Source organism: Nycticebus coucang, chromosome 10 (assembly GCF_027406575.1).
Source record: "Nycticebus coucang isolate mNycCou1 chromosome 10, mNycCou1.pri, whole genome shotgun sequence".
Taxonomy (NCBI): Eukaryota; Metazoa; Chordata; class Mammalia; order Primates; family Lorisidae; genus Nycticebus; species Nycticebus coucang.
Genome location: NC_069789.1, coordinates 64,218,009 through 64,237,005, shown reverse-complemented (window position 1 = coordinate 64,237,005; position 18,997 = coordinate 64,218,009).

Genomic DNA, 18,997 nt, shown 5'->3' with positions numbered 1-18,997 from the left:
ATCCTTATTGTCAGACACATTTTACAGTTTTTTCTTACATGCGTGCAGACGTGTTCTCTATTTCCCACTGCTCTGCTCAGCAACCCTCTTTTAAGCTTGTCAGTACATTAAAAATAATGTTTTTCTGGAATTTCTACCTTAGCCATAAGATTTGGACCTAGGCTGGACCTTGGTATCTGAAGTGTCAGAAGGGAGCATTTTTACATTTATCTTGTAATGTGCTCAAAGAAGTGTGTTCTAACCTTATGTCTTTTTCAGTGTCTGAGGGCATGTGAAAATATCCAGGTTTTATAGAGTCATGGATCTATTTGCCTGCCTTTGGTTTTTCCACCATAGTTCAGCTCATTCTATCAGGTATGTTGAGGTGGACATTTTGATGATAAAGCAAGTTATAATTGATATGATTTTCTAAAGTGAGTATGCAATGTCTTCCAAAGAACTAGCTTAAAAATGGCTTCCCAGCTCTTGGCCCATGTCCATTTCAAGGTAATGGAAAGGTTTTAGTTCATGAAGAAAGAGAAGATTTCATGCAGAAAATTTGTTCAGAGGGAATCATGCTGTGAGGTCCTCTGACAAAGGGAGGGGTAGGAGACCTTCCTCTTTGCATACCAAGCATAGTGAAGGAGCTGCTATGGGACACTTGAAGAGCCTGGGATGTAATAGTCCTGGGGGCATAGTGGAGCCTGACTCATGTTAAGGGCTTGTGACCGCAGAGTGAGGACTGCCTGTTCGAGTGCCCAACACGAACTTCCAATATCACATTAAATGCAAGAGAATATCAGGCAGTAGATGGGGACCTCAACTTATTGTTAGTCCCTTCTGATGGGGATCCTTCTCAGTAAGGAAGATTTCCAGGTGGGGTTTCCAGAAATAAGAGATGTGGGGTGTCTTATCAGGAGAACAACAGAATAAATGTCAGGAGCAAGTGGTTTAAAAAGTCACTCTGTATTCTGCCTGCACCAAGGCCTTGACCCTAGGGAAGCCTGGGGGACTTGGAAGAACCTGGGAGACAAGTCAACTTTGACAACTGTAGCCCAGAGAGCACAAAGCCAGGTTCTAACAGTCCCAGTCAGGTTAGAACTTTCTTTACTTCTCTTCCTTTTATTTTCTCTGCCTCTGGCTGGGACAGAAACAGCTGCGACTGGGGATAAAATGAGAAGAAAGAGGGAAGAACCATATCTCCTTCTCTGTAGTAATGACAAGCCCACAGCAGGCCCCCTCTGGGAAGAGGAAAGTTTTTATTTAAGTCCAGTATGAAGTTTGCTTATTACTAGAACATGGAAACTTTTGCCTGATGTGAGACTGTGCTTTTCAGTTACACTGACTGTAGGTTGCTCTATTACCCAAGACAAACCTGAAAAGTCACAAGAGTCAGACAGAGGAAAGACTGTTTCTACTAACTACATTTTAAAGGGGCAGAGGGAGACAAAATAAAATTGCATTGTGTTTCTATTTCATATAATCAGTTATGCTGTAATCCAATGCATTCGGTATATTATCGGATGGGTTCTTTTAAAGATTTGCTAGTTGAAAGTATGTTTAATCTAATTAAAATCTATTCTTACATCTTTTCACAGCAATACAACTTCATTTACTCCCTACATCTTTACTTTTCAAGAAAATAGGATGGATGTAGGAAGTAGGGCACTTTGAAATTACTTGAACAATTTATTTATAAAACCACTATAATTTATTAATATTAAATAATAGGCTAACATTTTTTTCTGAAATAACATTGATCAAACTCTAGCATGATCTAGTCATATTCTGGCTTCTTAATTGATGTAATTTATTGGTACATTATAGTCTGTGATGAATCTGCATTTACGCATTTTACATCGTAAAGTACTAAATGCATATAAACCATATGGACAAAAGAATCTGACTATCTTTACAAACTATTTAGTAGGGACTGTCTGTTGATTTTTGTAATTGAATTAAACTATAACCACAGTAGTAACTTCATAAAAAGTAAAGAATAAAAAATAGATAAAACAATTTCATTGACTATACAATTTTTCTCGTATACAAATACGAGATAGTGAAATCAATAAGGGTGACTGATAAAATTCTTTTAATTTTTTTATGTGAACAATAGAAATACTATTTTTAAATAATTTTTTCTTTGTTAATTTTTAAATTCTTGCTCAAGACATATTACTTTTACTTACAAGAAGAAAAGAGTTACAGCAAGGCTAAATAACTTGCCCAAGGTTAGATACCAAATCAATGAAAGGAAACCCAGAATCTCTACCTGAAAGCTTCAAACCAGCAGACTAAATGCAAGGTCTGGATAAAACATAAAGTGAACAGTACAGCATTTAGGGAGGTGTATACCTCACGGGCGAACTATTAGGTCTTTTCTATTTCTTGTTTTTCAGCTTAGTCAAGTCTTTATGGAGCTCTAAAAATAGATATATCTGACATGTATCTAATAAAATAGTCCATGGATACACATTTTGGGTTACCATGCCTTGCTTAGATGGTCCATAATTGAGAGTACAGAACCTTTCCTGAACTTTGCCAATAGAAGTAAAAGAAATAAAAAACTTTTTTAGTAGTAAAACACAGATTGACATCACAAAAAGGAGGTTTTAAAATAAATAGGAAATATGCAGAAAAATGGAAGTAACAAGGAAAATAGTTTTCAAAGGATTGTTTAAAAGTAGCATCAGAAAAGTTGTCTGTGGTGAGGCAGAAAAACACTTGGTCCAAATCCTGATGCTTTAGTCATCTATGGCTGATTTGCAAATTATTCTAAAATTTAGCAACTTGAAATACTTGTGATCTCACAGTTTCTGCTGGTAAGGAATCCATACATAGCTTAGCTGAGTTCTTGGACTCATGGTCAAAGTGTTGGTCAGGGGTGTGGTCTCATCTAAAAGCTTGACTGAGGAGGATCTGCTTCCAAAATCACTCATATGGTTGTTAGTAAGCTTCAATTTCTTACAAGCTGTTGAATTGAAGGCCTCAGTTTCTCACTGGCTGTTGGTCAGAGACTTTTGTTAGTTGTTTTCCAACAGGCCCTCCATAGGGAATTCACCACATGACATCTGGCTCCCGTAAAAGTCAAGTGAGGAAGTAAGAGTGGTGCATAAGAGAGAATTAGTAAGACAGAGTCTTTTTGTAACCTACTCTCAGTAGTCACATCCTATCACTTTTGCAATATTTTATTTTAAAAGCAAGTCACTAGGTAAAGCTTGTCCTCAAAAGGTAGAAATTTCACAACGACATAAATACTCAGGAGTCAAGGACCACAGGGAGCTGGCTACAACACCTAATTCTGCAACCTGATCAGTTACATAAGTTAAAGTAAGTCACCTCACACAAAAATTTTAGCTTCTCTATCGATAAAATGAAGGGTTTGACCAAGTATATGGCAGACACCATTATGGGTCCTGTGAGGATAGTCATTGCTCTGGCCCTCACGTATCACAGAGTCACCTAACCTGGTGTCCTTCCTCACCATTCTGGGATGTGGGCTCCACATTTTAAACCTCAGGTTAAACAGAAGCTCTTGATTCTAGGACATTCAGTATGTTCTAGGGCATTCTGACTCGTACAGAAATAGTTGCAGCAGTGTGAGACAGATTTTGTAACCCATAATAGAAAGGAACAACAGGGATGAAATAGTTCAGATATATCATGATTTCTGGAATAAATAATTTATTAATACTTTATTAATACTTAAAATGCTTTGCTCTTTGTTTCTATTTTATTTTTTTGAAGACTGAATTTTATACAGAAATACCACTTATGTGTGGGTACATGGTTTTCAAGAAAAAACAGAATTTCATTGTCTGCGTATTTCCAAAGAAGAACAAAGAATAACAGGCAAAACGAGTCCATGGAAAACTCAGATGTGGGGAGGAAATTTCCGAGGGCTATTCTTTTTATAATTCCTTTACCATTTGCTTATTCCTACTCCATCTTTATGAGTGGAAGCTCAGCAATTATAATCCCTTTAGGTTTTTATTCCCCCAATCCAGACATCAAAGCTCCCACTTCTAAGAAAAATAGATGTATATATTTGGACCATCTCTACACTCATGATTTCAGAGATTGCTGGAAAGAAAAAGACAATCTGGGAAGTGTCAGGAGTAGCAATAGCTATGTCAACAGGGGACCAGATGACATTCATTTGGGATGTCCTGTATTTCAAGCACTGTGTAGGCACTATCTTACTTATTTTTCTTAAAATAACCCAAACAAATAGTTATCAATATTATTCACATCAGAAGAGAAAATGCAAAATTGGAGAAATTCAATTCTTTATTAATTAGTGACCATGCCAAGTTTGGTTCAGACCAAGGTCTGAATCCAAAGCTCTACATAGCACTGGGTGACAGAAATTTGAACAAAACACTAGGGAAAGACCTGAGATATTTTTTTTTTTTTAATTGTTGGGAATTCAATGAGGGTACAATAAGCCAGGTTACACTGATTGCAATTGTTAGGTAAAGTCCCTCTTGCAATCATGTCTTGCCCCCATAAAGTGTGACACACACCAAGGCCCAACCCCCATCTCTCCGTCCCTCTTTCTGCTTTTCCTCCCCCCCCATAACCTTAATTATCATTAATTGTCCTCATATCAAAATTGAGTACATAGGATTCATGCTTCTCCATTCTTGTGATGCTTTACTAAGAATAATGTCTTCCACTTTCATCCAGGTTAATACGAAGGATGTAAAGTCTCCATTTTTTTTAATGGCTGAATAGTATTCCATGGTATACATATACCACGGCTTGTTAATCCATTCCTGGGTTGGTGGGCATTTAGGCTGTTTCCAAATTTTGGCGATTGTAAATTGAGCTGCAATAAACAGTCTAGTACAAGTGTCCTTATGATAAAGGATTTTTTCACTTCTGGGTAGATGCCCAGTAATGGGTTGCAGGATCAAATGGGAGGTCTAGCTTGAGTGCTTTGAGGTTTCTCCATACTTCCTTCCAGAAAGGTTGTACTAGTTTGCAGTCCCACCAGCAGTGTAAAAGTGTTCCCTTCTCTCCACATCCACGCCAGCATCTGCAGTTTTGAGATTTTGTGATGTGGGCCATTCTCACTGGGGTTAGATGATATCTCAGGGTTGTTTTGATTTGCATTTCTCTAATATATAGAAATGAAGAACATTTTCTCATGTGTTTGTTAGCCATTCGTCTGTCATCTTTAGAGAAGGTTCTATTCATGTCTCTTGCCCATTGATATATGGGATTGTTGGCTATTTTCATGTGGATTAATTTGAGTTCTCTATAGATCCTAGTTATCAAGATTTTATCTGATTGAAAATATGCAAATATCCTTTCCCATTGTGTAGATTGTCTCTTTGCTTTGGTTATTGTTTCCTTAGCTGTACAGAAGCTTTTCAGTTCAATGAAGTCCCATTTGTTTATTTTTGTTGTTGTTGCAATTGCCATGGCAGTCTTCTTCATGAAGTCTTTCCCCAGGCCAATATCTTCCAGTGTTTTTCCTGTGCTTTCTTAGAGGATTTTTATCGTTTCATGCCTTAAATTAAAGTCCTTTATCCATCTTGAATCAATTTTTGTGAGTGGGGAAAGGCGTGGGTCTTGTTTCAGTCTTTTACATGTAGACATCCAGTTCTCCCAACACCATTTATTGAATAGGGAGTCTTTCCCCCAAGGTATGTTCTTGTTTGGTTTATCGAAGATTAGGTGGTTGTAAGATGTTAGATTCATTTCTTGGTTTTCAATTCGATTCCAAGTGTCTATGTCTCTGTTTTTGTGCCAGTACCATGCTGTCTTGAGCACTATGGCTTTGTAGTACAGACTAAAATCTGGTATGCTGATGCCCCCAGCTTTATTTTTATTACTAAGAACTGCCTTAGCTATATGGGTTTTTTCCAGTTCCATACAAAATGCAGAATCATTTTCTCCAAATCTTGAAAGTACGATGTTGGTATTTTGATAGGAATGGCATTGAATAGGTAGATTGTTTTGGGAAGTATAGACATTTTAACAATGTTGATTCTTCCCATCCATGAGCATGGTATGTTCTTCCATTTTTTTTATCCTCTGCTATTTCCTTTCTGAGGATTTCATAGTTTTCTTTATAGAGGTCCTTCACCTCCTTCGTTAGGTATATTCCTAGGTATTTCATTTTCTTTGAAACTATGGTGAAGAGAGTTGTGTCCTTAATTAGCTTCTCATCTTGACTGTTATTGGCATATACAAAGGCTACTGACTTGTGGACATTGACTTTATATCCTGAAACATTACTGTATTTTTTGATGACTTCTAGGAGTCTTGTGGTTGAGTCTTTGGGGTTCTCTAAGTATAAGATCATGTCGTCAGCAAAGAGGGAGAGTTTGACCTCCTCTGCTCCCATTTGGATTCCCTTTATTTCCTTGTCTTGCCTAATTGTATTGGCTAGAACTTCCAGCACTACGTTGAATAGTAAAGGTGACAGAGGACAACCTTTTCTGGTTCCAGTTCTAAGAGGAAAAGCTTTCAGTTTTACTCCATTCAGTAAAATATTGGCTGTGGGTTTGTCATAGATAGCTTCAATCAGTTTTAGAAATGTGCCACCTATGCCTATACTCTTCAGTGTTCTAATTAGAAATGGATACTGTATTTTATCAAATGCTTTTTCTGCATCTATTGAGAGGATCATGTGATCTTTATTTTTGCCTCTGTTAATATGGTGGATAATGTTTATGGACTTGCGTATGTTAAACCAGCCTTGCATCCCTGGGATGAAGCCTACTTGATCATGATGAATGACTTTTTTGATGATAAGCTATAATCTATTGGCTAGGAATTTGTTGAGAATTTTTACATCTATATTCATGAGTGAGATTGGTCTGAAATTCTCCTTTTTGTTTGAGTCTTTTCCTGGTTTTGGGATCAGGGTGATGTTTGCTTCATAGAATGTGTTGGGGAGGATTCCTTCTTCCTCAATTTTTTGGAATAATTTCTGCAGTACAGGAATAAGATCTTCCTTGAAGGTTTGATAGAATTCTGGTGTGAAGCCATCTGGACCAGGGCATTTTTTGGTTGGAATTTTTTATTGTTTCTTTAATCTCAGTGCTTGAAATTGGTCTGTTCAGGAGCTCTATTTCTACCTGGCTAAGTCTAGGGAGAGGGTGTGATTCCAAATATTGATCCATTTCCTTCACATTGTCAAATTTCTGGGCATAGAGTTTCTGGTAGTATTCAGAGATGATCTCTTGTATCTCTGTGGGATCAGTTGCTATTTCCCCTTTATCGTTTCTGATTGAGGTTACTAGAGATTTTACTTTTGTATTCCTCGTTAGTCTGGCCAATGGTTTATCTATTTTATTTATTTTTTCAAAAAACCAACTTTTTGTTTCGTTAATTTTCTGAATGATTCTTTTGTTTTCAATTTCATTGATCTCTGATTTGATTTTGGATATTTCTTTTCTTCTACTGAGTTTAGGCTTAGATTGTTCTTCTTTTTCCAATTCCATAAGATCTCTTGTGAGATTGTTGATGCGCTCTCTTTCTGTTTTTCGAATGTAGGCATCTAAAGCGATAAATTTTCCTCTCAAAACTGCTTTTGCAGTATCCCACAGGTTTTGGTAGCTTGTGTCTTCATTGTTGTTATGCTCAAGGAAGTTAATGATTTCCTGTTTTATTTCTTCCTGCACCCATCTGTTATTCAACAACAGATTGTTTAATTTCCATGCCTTTGTGTGGGGTCGAGCGTTTTTGTTAGAGTTGAGTTTCACCTTTAGTGCCTTATGGTCTGAGAAGATAGAAGGTAAAATTTCAATTCTTTTGATTCTGTTGATACTTGTTTTGTGTCTCAGGATATGATCAATTTTGGAGAATGTTCCATGGGGTGATGAGAAGAATGTATATTCTTTATCTTTGGGATGGAGTGTTCTATATGCGTCTATGAAGCACAGTTGTTCTAGGGTCTCATTTAAGTCTCTTATATCTTTGTTTAATTTCTGTTTAGAGGATCTGTCCAGCTCTGTAAGAGGAGTGTTAAAGTCCCCTGTTATGATGGTATTATCAGATATCATATTGCTCAGACTGAGTAAGGTCTGTTTCAAGAATCTGGGAGCATTTAAATTGGGTGCATAGATATTTAGAATTGAAATATCTTCTTGTTGTATTTTTCCCTTGACCAATATAAAGTGACCATCTTTGTCTTTTTTGACTTTAGTTGCTTTAAATCCACATGTATCTGAAAATAAGATCGCAACTTCGCTTTTCTTCTGAATTCCATTTGCCTGAAGAATTGTCTTCCAACCCTTGACTCGGAGCTTTAATTTGTCTTTTGAAGCCAGGTGTGTTTCTTGCAGACAGCAAATGCATGGCTTATGTTTTTTAATCCAGTCAGCCAATCTATGTCTCTTCAGTGGGGAATTCAAGCCATTAACATTTATTGAGATAATCGATAAGTGTGGTAGTATTCTATTCGTCTTATTTTGTGAGAGTCCATTGCTTAGTTTTGTCTTTTGCATCAGTGTGGAGGTTAGGTTCTGTCCTTTAATATCTGAGTTCTTACTTTGCTGCTGATCCATTGTGGTGGTCAGTGTGCAGAACAGGTTGAAGTATTTCCTGTAGAGCTGGTCTTGTTGTGGCGAATTTCCTCAATGTTTGTATATCCGTAAATGATTTGATTTCTCCGTCAATTTTGAAGCTTAGCTTAGCAGGGTACAGAATTCTGGGCTGGAAATTGTTCTGTTTAAATAGATTAAAGGTAGATGACCATTTTCTTCTTGCTTGGAAAGTTTCATTAGAGAAGTCTGCAGTCACTCTGATGGATTTGCCCCTGTCGGTCAACTGGTGCTTACTCCTGGCAGCTTGCAGAATCTTTTCTTTTGTCTTGACTTTGGACAGGTTCATCACAATGTGTCTTGGAGAAGCTCGGTTAGAGTTGAGGCGACTTTGGGTCCGATAGCCCTCTGAAAGCAGTGTGTCAGAATCTTTGGTGATATTTGGGAAATTTTCTTTTATAATATTCTCTAGTATGGCTTCCATTCCTCTGGGGCATTCTTCTTCCCCTTCTGGGATTCCTATAACTCTTATGTTGGAACGCTTCATCAAATCCCATAATTCTGACAGTGAACATTCTGCTTTCTCTCTCTTCTTTTCTGCCTCTTTTACTATCTGAGTTATCTCAAGAACTTTGTCTTCTACCTCTGAAATTCTTTCTTCTGCACCATCTAACCTGTTGCTGATACTTTCCATTGCATCTTTAAGTTCCCTAATTGACTGTTTCAGTTACTTCATCTCTGCTATATCCTTTTTATATTCTTCATATCGTTCATCTCTGATTTGATTCTGTTTTTGGATTTCCTTTTGGTTATTTTCCACTTTATTAGCAGTTTCCTTCATTGTTTCCATCATTTCTTTCATTGTTTTCATCATGTGTATTTTAAATTCCCTTTCTGTCATTCCTAACATTTCTTTATAGGTGGAATCCTCTGCAGTAGCTACCTCATGGTCCCTTGGCGGGGTTGTTCTGGGCTGGGTCTTCATGTTGCCTAGAGTTTTCTGCTGATTCTTCCTCATGAGTGATTTCTTTTATCTGTTTCCTTGCCTTAATTTTCCTTTCACTTCCTCTTGCTCTTTTAAGTTCTTGTGCCTGTGGACTAAGGTTTCGATGAGTCCTTTTGGTACAGGACCAGAAGGGTGAGAAGGTTGAACAGCAAGAAAGGGATGAAAGAAAGGAGGACTGATTGAAAAAAAAAAAAATAGAGAAAGGAGAGGGGGTGGGTAAAAGGAATATTGACCAAAAGAAGAGAGGCACAGAAAGAGGGAGACAGAGCAATATAGATGTACAGTAGGGTACTTTGACACAACTTTAAAAAAAAAAATCACCTTCTGGGGGTGCCCAGTTGGGTGGTTCCCTTGAGGTCTGCAGCTCTTTGCTAACCTGATGAGACACAGTACCCCATCTCCATCAAGTAGAGAGGAAAGACAAAAATGCTATAAATCAAACCAAAACAAGCAAACAGAAAACTTTACGGGATAATATTGGGTGAAAAACCAAATAACAGTGGTAGAAACACTAGCAAAAATGAAGTTCTAGTTATTAAAAAAGGCAGCAATGGGAAATTATAATTAAACTAGAAAAATTGAGAAAGAAAAAAGATGTGTACGGAAAAGGTTGAAATTAAAAAACAGAACAACATCAAAATAAAAAGACAACCAAACCAAAAAAAAAAAACAAAACCAAAAAAACCCCAAAACACAACCAGAAACAAAGCAGTATGTATATGTTGTTGAATATTATCTGGGCAACACGTGGTCTTCTGGGGTATGAGATGTTAATCACAGTTCTGATACTACTGGAGGCTACCGATTTCTCAATCCCCAGCAGGTAGACACCCTAAATCTCTCTTCAGTCCACTTAAAAGGCACTTCGAACTTGTAAACTTGCTGAGCAGAAGCTTTCCCAGGAAAGTGCTTGTCGCTGGAATCACTGCTGAAGTGGCTATCCACTTACCCAGTGTGCCAAAACCTGTCTCACTCTGCCCCTGAGGGTTAAGGGTGCAAGGTGGCTCAGACCCCACCCTTAGGCTACTCGGTCGCTCGGTTACCCGCTCCCACCAGATTCTAGCTCTGCGACCCTGAGGGCGGAGTTTGCCGGGGCAGATCACTCACAATGGCTCTCTGTGGCCCACAGCCAAACACTATTAGCTCCATCTGGCTCAGTGGCTCAGACTGGGCACTAGACATCGGCCAACGTTCTCCGCATTCCCGCTCAGGCTCTCCCCAAGACAGTTCACCGAGTGCCAAGTCCAAAGACACCAAAACAGTTCACAGGTAAGGCCTTTTCTGTTTGCAGTCTCGCTGCTACTGAACTTACAGTTGTGGGCGGGTTTAGACCGATTGAACACAGGCGACCACTTGCCGGTTTTCCACTGTTCTAGTCCTCCTCTTGGGGTCCAGAAGTCTCTCGCTGACTTTCTGTATCCTCACAGGGGTGATGATAGGCAGATCCCACCAGCCAGAGATGCCTGGAGTCCTATCTCCCTGGACTCACAGTGCCCAGATGCAAGGAAGCTGTTACTCGGCCACCATCTTGCTCTCCTCCTCCAAGACCTGAGATATTTGATTATAATTCTGCCCATCCTCCTCCCAAAGTCTTTGAAAAGCTTTTTGTTTACAACTTCTTTGTATTTCCATTGTTGAGAACTTTAAAGGAAACATTTATTGATACTTACTATAAATCATTACATTATTTCACTCTAATTCTTATAATTAGCCCCAGGGATATTCATTCATTCCTTTGACAGATATTTACTGAGTGCCTACAATGTGTCAGGGACGTGGCAAGCACTGAGGATATAAAAGGGAGGTGGCAGACAGAGTTCCTGCATGGAATGCAAACAGGAAAGTGGTCAGACATTTATAATACTGTGTGATAAATGCTATGACAGGCAACGCTCAAAGACCTAGGAAACACAGAGACATTCCCAAGTGCTGGGATGCCAGAAAGGGCTATTGAAAATATGATTTTGTTTTGCACATGTGAAGACTTAAGGTATCTGACATAGTTTCTTTTGCATGGTGGGTATATATGAGTTAGAATTCATAATGGAAATCCTTAAGAATTGATACAATAAGGTCAGATGGCACTTGTTTGAAGTTGGGTAGCTGTTTTCTACACATTTGAGTCAGAAACCTTCCATTTTTTAAAGAGAATGATGAAAATTGTCCCTGCTCTTTATCTGATTTTTAAAGCACATGGATTTCCTTTTATTTGGCATGGGGAAGCCTTCCACTCCAGGTTTCCCCCAGGGAATATAATCTTGAGGTATCTCTTTCCTATTCTTAAGACATTTGGTTGTGAAATTATGAGGCTTGCCTAAAAGATACATAATCTCTTAATTATTGATAGTTGACAATTCATCTTTAAATCAATTAAATCCATTAAAAGTTGCTTCTAGGATGACATAAACTTGCCCTTAGGAAGAATTCTTTTACTGAATGGCACTTTGACATTGTAATATTGTTTTTTGTTGAAATGTTGCCAAAATAGGACTTTCGTGACATTGTGGAGGTGTTACAATGTCACACGGTGTCCCTTGATAAAGAATCCAAGGAAGGAATTTTTTTCAGAATTTGGAAAATCTAGCCTCCTGAGGAGATGAGTAAACTTCAGTTGACAAAATTTGTTTTGGATGCAAGGAAGTTCAAAGAGTAAAGATACAACATGGTTCTAGACCTTCCATTTAGCTTATTTTTCTACCTTCATTTTCTCTTCATCCAACTTTTCAAAATTATTTACTTTTTAGCTTGATTATATTTTTAAACAATCTATTTCAGATCTTCTTTGGAAAAATGTGAACCAACTGGTAAGAATGATGGAAACATTTGTATTTTGGAGATGTCTTAATTTAGCAGTATGTGCAAACCCTTCAGTTTCTTACATTTATTACACGCATTCCTAATGAGTTTTAATTTACTGTCTGAAACGACACAATTTTCCATTGTAATGGAAAGGAAGAGTGTACAAAGTGATCCCAAGTTATAAGTAGTCCAAAGATAATTTATTTGTATTTAGTTTGAAGTAAAATTTTACATTTCCTTATGATGGTGAGTTTGTCTGAGTTCTCGTTTAAAATTATTAAGAAAACAACTTTCCAGTCATCATGCCACCCTCATGTACAAGGACCTGCAAAATTATACCAGTGATTTTTATTGTTTTTTGCTTAGCTTTTCATCTTCTTTCCTGAGAAGGAGGGGAGAGGCCCATTCTTTTAATCTGTTGTAGAAGAGTAGCCTCTCTCTCTCCTTGTTATAGGTATGATTTAAACATTGCCCAGTTTAGCTTAAAGTTCTTGCTGAACTGAAAATCTACTGCACTAATCAAAGATAAACATGAAAATATCTACAAAGAACCAGTCTACTTAATTATACCAGTGAGAACTCAGAAGCATGAAATTCCTTTTCAAAAGGCACATGAACAGAAAAATAATTTCTATGGTGTGATTATATTTGATGTGTGTTTACTGCTACATATATTTACTACAGTTTTCTTCCCACGTCATCCAAATACTTTTACAAATTAAAGTTGGAGTATAATATAATATGCATGGCTGGGTGACCAATAAATTGTATACACAGAGTGTTCCCCCTTTGTTTTCAAATTGCTGTCATTTATTTACCTCTTTTCACACAGAGTTCATATATTATAAATCACAGGGCTGTTTCAGGGCATGACAGACCCTCACTCCTGAACAGAATGGTCTCTCATGCATAACTTTCTTTGATCAACAACTCAAGCCGAATGAGTTTAGGGTGAAAAGAACAGGGAATATATTTAAACCAGAGAAGACAGCAGTGTGTGGACTGTCGTTTAGTGTGAGAGGCATCTATTGTTAGCCTGGTGCTTTGTTTTCAGTTTTTATAAAAACATAGATTTTTGAAAAACAAACCAAATTGGTATTCATCTGTAATGTTAATTCGAAAGTGAACTTTTTTTTTTTAAAGGGAGCGTCTTTCATAAAATAAGTGAACATTTATCCACAAAGAAATGTTGGGCTAGATACATTATAAAACAGACATTAACAAAAGTATTGTGGATAATCCCATTTTTGATGCTAAAAAAATAGATATCATTTCAGCTTGAGAGAATGAGAATTCTTTGACTATTTCCATCTTGATTAGAAAATACTTTCAAAGTTCAACCCAATTCTAAAATAAATATAAATGCTTTAGGTTGATCTAATGTTTTTATGCTTTCGAGAAGAGATTTATTTTTACTTCATCTCCCCTTATACAATGGTTTTGATTTATTCAGTACTAGGTGAGTCTTTTTGCTAATAAAGTTAGTTGATGTAATGTTTACCAACTTCTTATTAGCCTAAAGCCTAAATGACATCTCCTGTGTGTTTTTAGCATATTTAATATGTTTCAGCCAGAATTTTATTGGAATGTCTACAGTTTGGTTATATATTGGCATGATAAACAAATATTTTCTGTTTGAGAGTTTGATCCTCATTTAAAGAAATCACCTAATTAGGTAATTACATGGAGAGTTCTGGAATAATTCCAAGTTTTCAGGTAAATAATATAGCATACATGTTTAATGAGGGTGGAAGGGCTAATTGCATATTTATTAGGGAAGTAACATTTTATTTACAATTAATATGTTTGGGCACTTAGACAAAATATCTTTTTTTTTTTTTTGAGACAAAGTATCACTGTGTCGCCTTTGGTAGAGTGCTGTGGTGTCACAGCTCACAGCAACCTCAAACTCTTGTGCCTAAGCAATTCTCTTGCCTCAACCTCCCATGTAGCTGGGACTACAAGCTCCCGCCACAATGCCTGGCTATTTTTTTGTTGTGGTTGTCATTGTTGTTTAGCAGACTCAGGTGGGGCTCAAACCTGCCAGCCTTGGTGCATGTGGCTAACGCCTTACTCACTGAGCTATGGGCATGAATCAGAGACAAAATATCTTTTGTTTAGTAAGCTTTAAGAGTTGAAAATAAAGATAAATCTTAATTTGATTCTTGAATGACAAGGATCAAATCAAGACTGTGCCATTCCAGGAATGTTAAACTTAGTTCTTCTACAAATAGAAGGTTGTGATTTTATTTGTTTGAAATAGTTTTCTTCCTTTTATACATAAAAGATCCAAAAATATTTTGAATCCTTCATTGTCATGAAACTTTTTCTTTAGTTCTATTGCTTAATACTATTTCAGGACAAAGCTACTTTTGCCATAGTTTTAATATATTTTATTAAATATGTTTACATTTAAATGTGTTTATACCTTTTGAACAGCACATCTGAATTATGAAATATGTACTTAATTTTTAGAATGTTTTAAGTGGCCATACACGCCAGGTTTTGTTATTTCCAGTGATTCATTTTATCTTATGGAGTTCAGTTCTGATTGTTCCTATGCATAAATTTTCACTCAAATAGTCTGAGGCTAGAGCTAACTGCTAATTATTCAGAAATTGATTTTCCAGGTTATAGATTATTCCTGCCCGTTGGCTAATTCCTCATCTCTCTTAATGACTGCTTTCCAGCTACCTTTCTGTCCAATGATCCATCCATCTGATCATTCATTCTACAATATTTACGGTATATGTACTGTAAATACATTGGCACCCAATACTGACTTCTTTCCTTTTTCATGGTTCTTTTATCAAGGCAAAGACATTAAAGAAATAATTATACAAACAGTCATTTAGTAACCATTGAACTAGATGAGGCAGAGTGCTCGTAATAGGAAGAACTGACTCACGTAGGGGAGATGTAGAGATGGGGTCAGGAAAGTATTCTAGGAGATGGATATTATAGTTTCTATCTGAAAAGTGCTAGGAGTTGGCCCAGAAGAGGATAACGGAGTAGTGGAAGAGCATTCCCTGCAGAGGGGACAAGATGTACTGAGGTTCAGAAATGGAAAGGGGATTGGTATTTGCTGTACAGAAAATGTCAGAATGGAGAGGTGGCTGGAGATAAGGTTAAGAGTCTTGGTAGTGGTCTGGTGCGCATACTACCTACCACAGGGACAGGGAATGATGGTGCCTTTGAGTGGCAGCTGGTTGTGTCTCCTGCAGCAGTTCTTTCAGAAGGTTTGGAGGAGAGGAACGGAGAAGAATGGGGCCAAGCTTTCATAAGGGCTATGATAACCATTTGGAGCATTGACTTTCTGTACACTATCATTTCAACCCTCCTGTATAATTCTCCCTCCACCCCCAATCCCACCACTGTCTCGTGAGAATATTTCTGTTAGAGAGGGAATACAAAGAAGATGGCTTTGAACAGCAACCTCTAGGAATACTTGGAGGTGGGTTGCCATGGTCTCTACTGCCTTCACTTTCGCCTCTCAGCACCTCTCTGCTCTGTCTTAGTGTCCACCTGCTTTGCAGTACTCAGAGTTCTAAGGCTGCTCACTCCAGGACCTCCTCATTCTCCCCTATTAATACGCTCTGCAATCCCATATGTCATCATCTTACTTTCAACTGGTTGATAATGGCTTAAGGCAACAACTATCAAGCCCCGTTCACTTCCAGGACACGTGTAGTGGGTGGTGTTTGAATGAATGATATGTTCTCATGGAGCTCTGCTCAGATATTTTTCTTCTGGATGCAGCATAAGTGATGTAAGCTGCATCTTAAGGCCAGTGCCCTGTGCCCTCAGTCCCCTGCTTTCTAACCCAGTTTTACAGAATTTCCACAAGTCTCTACAAACGTCGAAAGGCAAATACCCTTCTACCTGAAATTCCATTTTTAAGAAATCATCTTTCAGAAATGCTTCTACATGTGCCTAAAGACATATATGCTGGACTATTAATTGCAATGATTTTTTATAATAGTAACAATCAAAAACAAATGAAATGTCCATCAAGAGGGAACTGAGTACATTTTAAAAGAATTTTTCTAACCAAATTTATAGAAAAAATTTTTAGAGGCTACATACTAATCTGTTAATGATGACTACCTCTGAAAATGACTATGGGTTTAGGGTGAAGGGATACTTCATTCCATACATTCCTGTATTATTTGATTTTTTCCGTAAGTATGCATTTTATAATAAAGGTCAATAAAAGATTCCTTTGTCCCCCTAATATGGTAGCATTTTAGGCATTGAGTTAAGCCTATTATCCCATGAGAAATACATTCAGAGTAAGGGCCCTTGCTGGCCCCTCTAGCTTTGCATTATAAGGTGTCCACCTGCTTCCTCCATGTGTAAGGCTGGCCCTGGCCAGCCACGTGCTATGCAGATGCAGAGATTGATGGCAGTGAGACAGCCTTGAGACTTTCATTTTCAGTGTTAAGATTAGGGCTTCCTGGACAAAGAAAGATCCTAGCTAGTGGCCTTGCCCTGCCTCCATTTGTGGGAGGCGAGACCAGGCTTCCATGGTGCTTACACTGAAAGGCCGACTGACAAGATTTCAGGTTCATGGAACTGTGTGAAACTTGACCAGTGGCCCTGGACAAAAGGTTCACAGAGTCAACTTGGTTAATTGGGATGAGGTTAATTCTAGGAAGACCAGCTCAGCCTTAATATTTTCTTGGAAAAGAAGAATTTCTTTTCTTTCTTTCTGTTTTTTTTTTTTTTTTTTAAGTTTTTGGCCAGGACTGGGTTTGAACCCACCACCTCCGTAATACGGGGCCAGTGCCCTACTCCTTTGAGCCACAGGTGCTGCTCCTGAAAAGAAGAATTTCTTCTTAAACAAACATGATCTGTATGGGCTTTACGTGGGCCAGTGGGAATTCGTTTGAGGAGGAGCAGGATAGCTTTCCTGGAGGACCGAGGACTATGAACCCCTTTGTCTACCTTCTTCGCCACTAGGTAACCTTCTCAAAGGCAGAAACTGCCTTATTCACCTTCCTGCCTCTAGCCCTGTGCTTGACGCTAGACAGCTGCAGTAAGAATGGAACACCTGGCACTAGCTGAAATCATCTACTCTGAGTTAGCCTTGTCCAGATCAAAAATGTGGTTAAAATAACTTTAATGATTTGGCCAAAGTGATAAAGCTGAAAGAATGTATCCTTTGCTGTGTGTCAGACACAGATGCCCACCCTTCATGCTTACTAGTTGTACATCATTGGTCAAATAAAATCCTGCAAGGTTCAGTGTGCTCAGCTACAAGGTAAGGACATCAATTCCATCTGACAGAGTTGAGATCACTCTCAGAGATTACGTGTGTAAAGGACCTGGGACCTGCTAGAGGCTCAATAAATGGAAATTGTCCTGGGGCAGTGAGTGGTGGGGTGGAGAGACATCACAAGTTATTGCAAAATTACAAGTCATTTCCCTTAAGTTCCCAGTACAGGGCTCAACATTCTTCCATCCTCCATGACTACGCCCTGTAGAGTGCCACTCTATTTAAATCAGTCACTATGATTTGCTTCTGAAATGTCGTTTTTTGGCAGGGCCTACACAGTCACATGGAAGAGGTAGGCCTGGTGTGGCTGGGCGACTGTGAAACCCTCAGAGATGACAAAATGGCACCTTGAAGTAATTCTTTACGTCCAAGGTGTGAAGTTCCATTACGAACATCCCCCTGTCTGCCAGGGCTTCAGATCTCCAAGGACCTGGGACTAATTTCAATTTCATAAACATCTGTATGGAGAGTGACCTTTTGATGCAATACAAACATTAAAGGAGATTACAGGACCAAATCCTCAGGACAGCTACATTCTAAAGTCTCTATTCTTTAAAATGGCAAAGCTGCTGGAATTTTGCCAGAAGAACCCCCTTGAAGCAAGGGGCATGAATAAATAATAATTATGGGCGTCTCTTCTTTCTTTCTTTGAGCTTTTAGGAGCAAAGACAGCACCCTTGATTATAATAGATTTTACGTTTCTTTTGACTTTAAAAGTGATTTTGTTTCCATCTACTCATTTTCAACTTTTTTCCTTTCATGAATTATCTATCCTTTATCTTTTTGTGCCTCTGTTGCTCTTAATTTCCCTATTTCTATCTCTGTTGTTGTTCATTTGCTCTTGTTCAAACATTTCCCCTGGGTCCTGAGTTAATTTTCATTCCATTTTTTCAGGGTATTCTATAGTTCCTTAGTTACCAAACTCCTTTGCATTTGTTTTGCTGCAAAAACCTTCCTTGTTTAAACACTTTTTTTTTCTGATGCCACCTACACTTTCCATCCCTTATTCACCTTTTCCCCTTCCTTTTTTAATTCCTATTTTCAATTTTCTGTTTGAGGTAAGATGACATGGTTTGAGTTGAAGGGAGCTGAAGGCTAAAGTGCTTGTAGATCGTCTCTGCAGTTGAGTTGAAGATGTCAATCTTCCACCCATGAAAGTTGTGTATGTTTGCATATTAAAGGTGTAACAAGCCTCAGGAGCCAAGGGGCCCTATAAATGTCAGAACGTGAAACTATTTCAGGGTGGTCTGAAATGCCTGTGTGTGGCTTCACGACTGTGGGTTTCCCCCGTGTTTGTGACTCTTGGAAAACAGGCTTGGCCATCTAACTCTCTGTGTTCTCCTTGGTATTTTAAAAATAAAAACCTTTGCTTAATTTTATTAATATCTTGGTAAAACATTGCTGTTCTTTACCTTTGAGAGTAGAAATAAC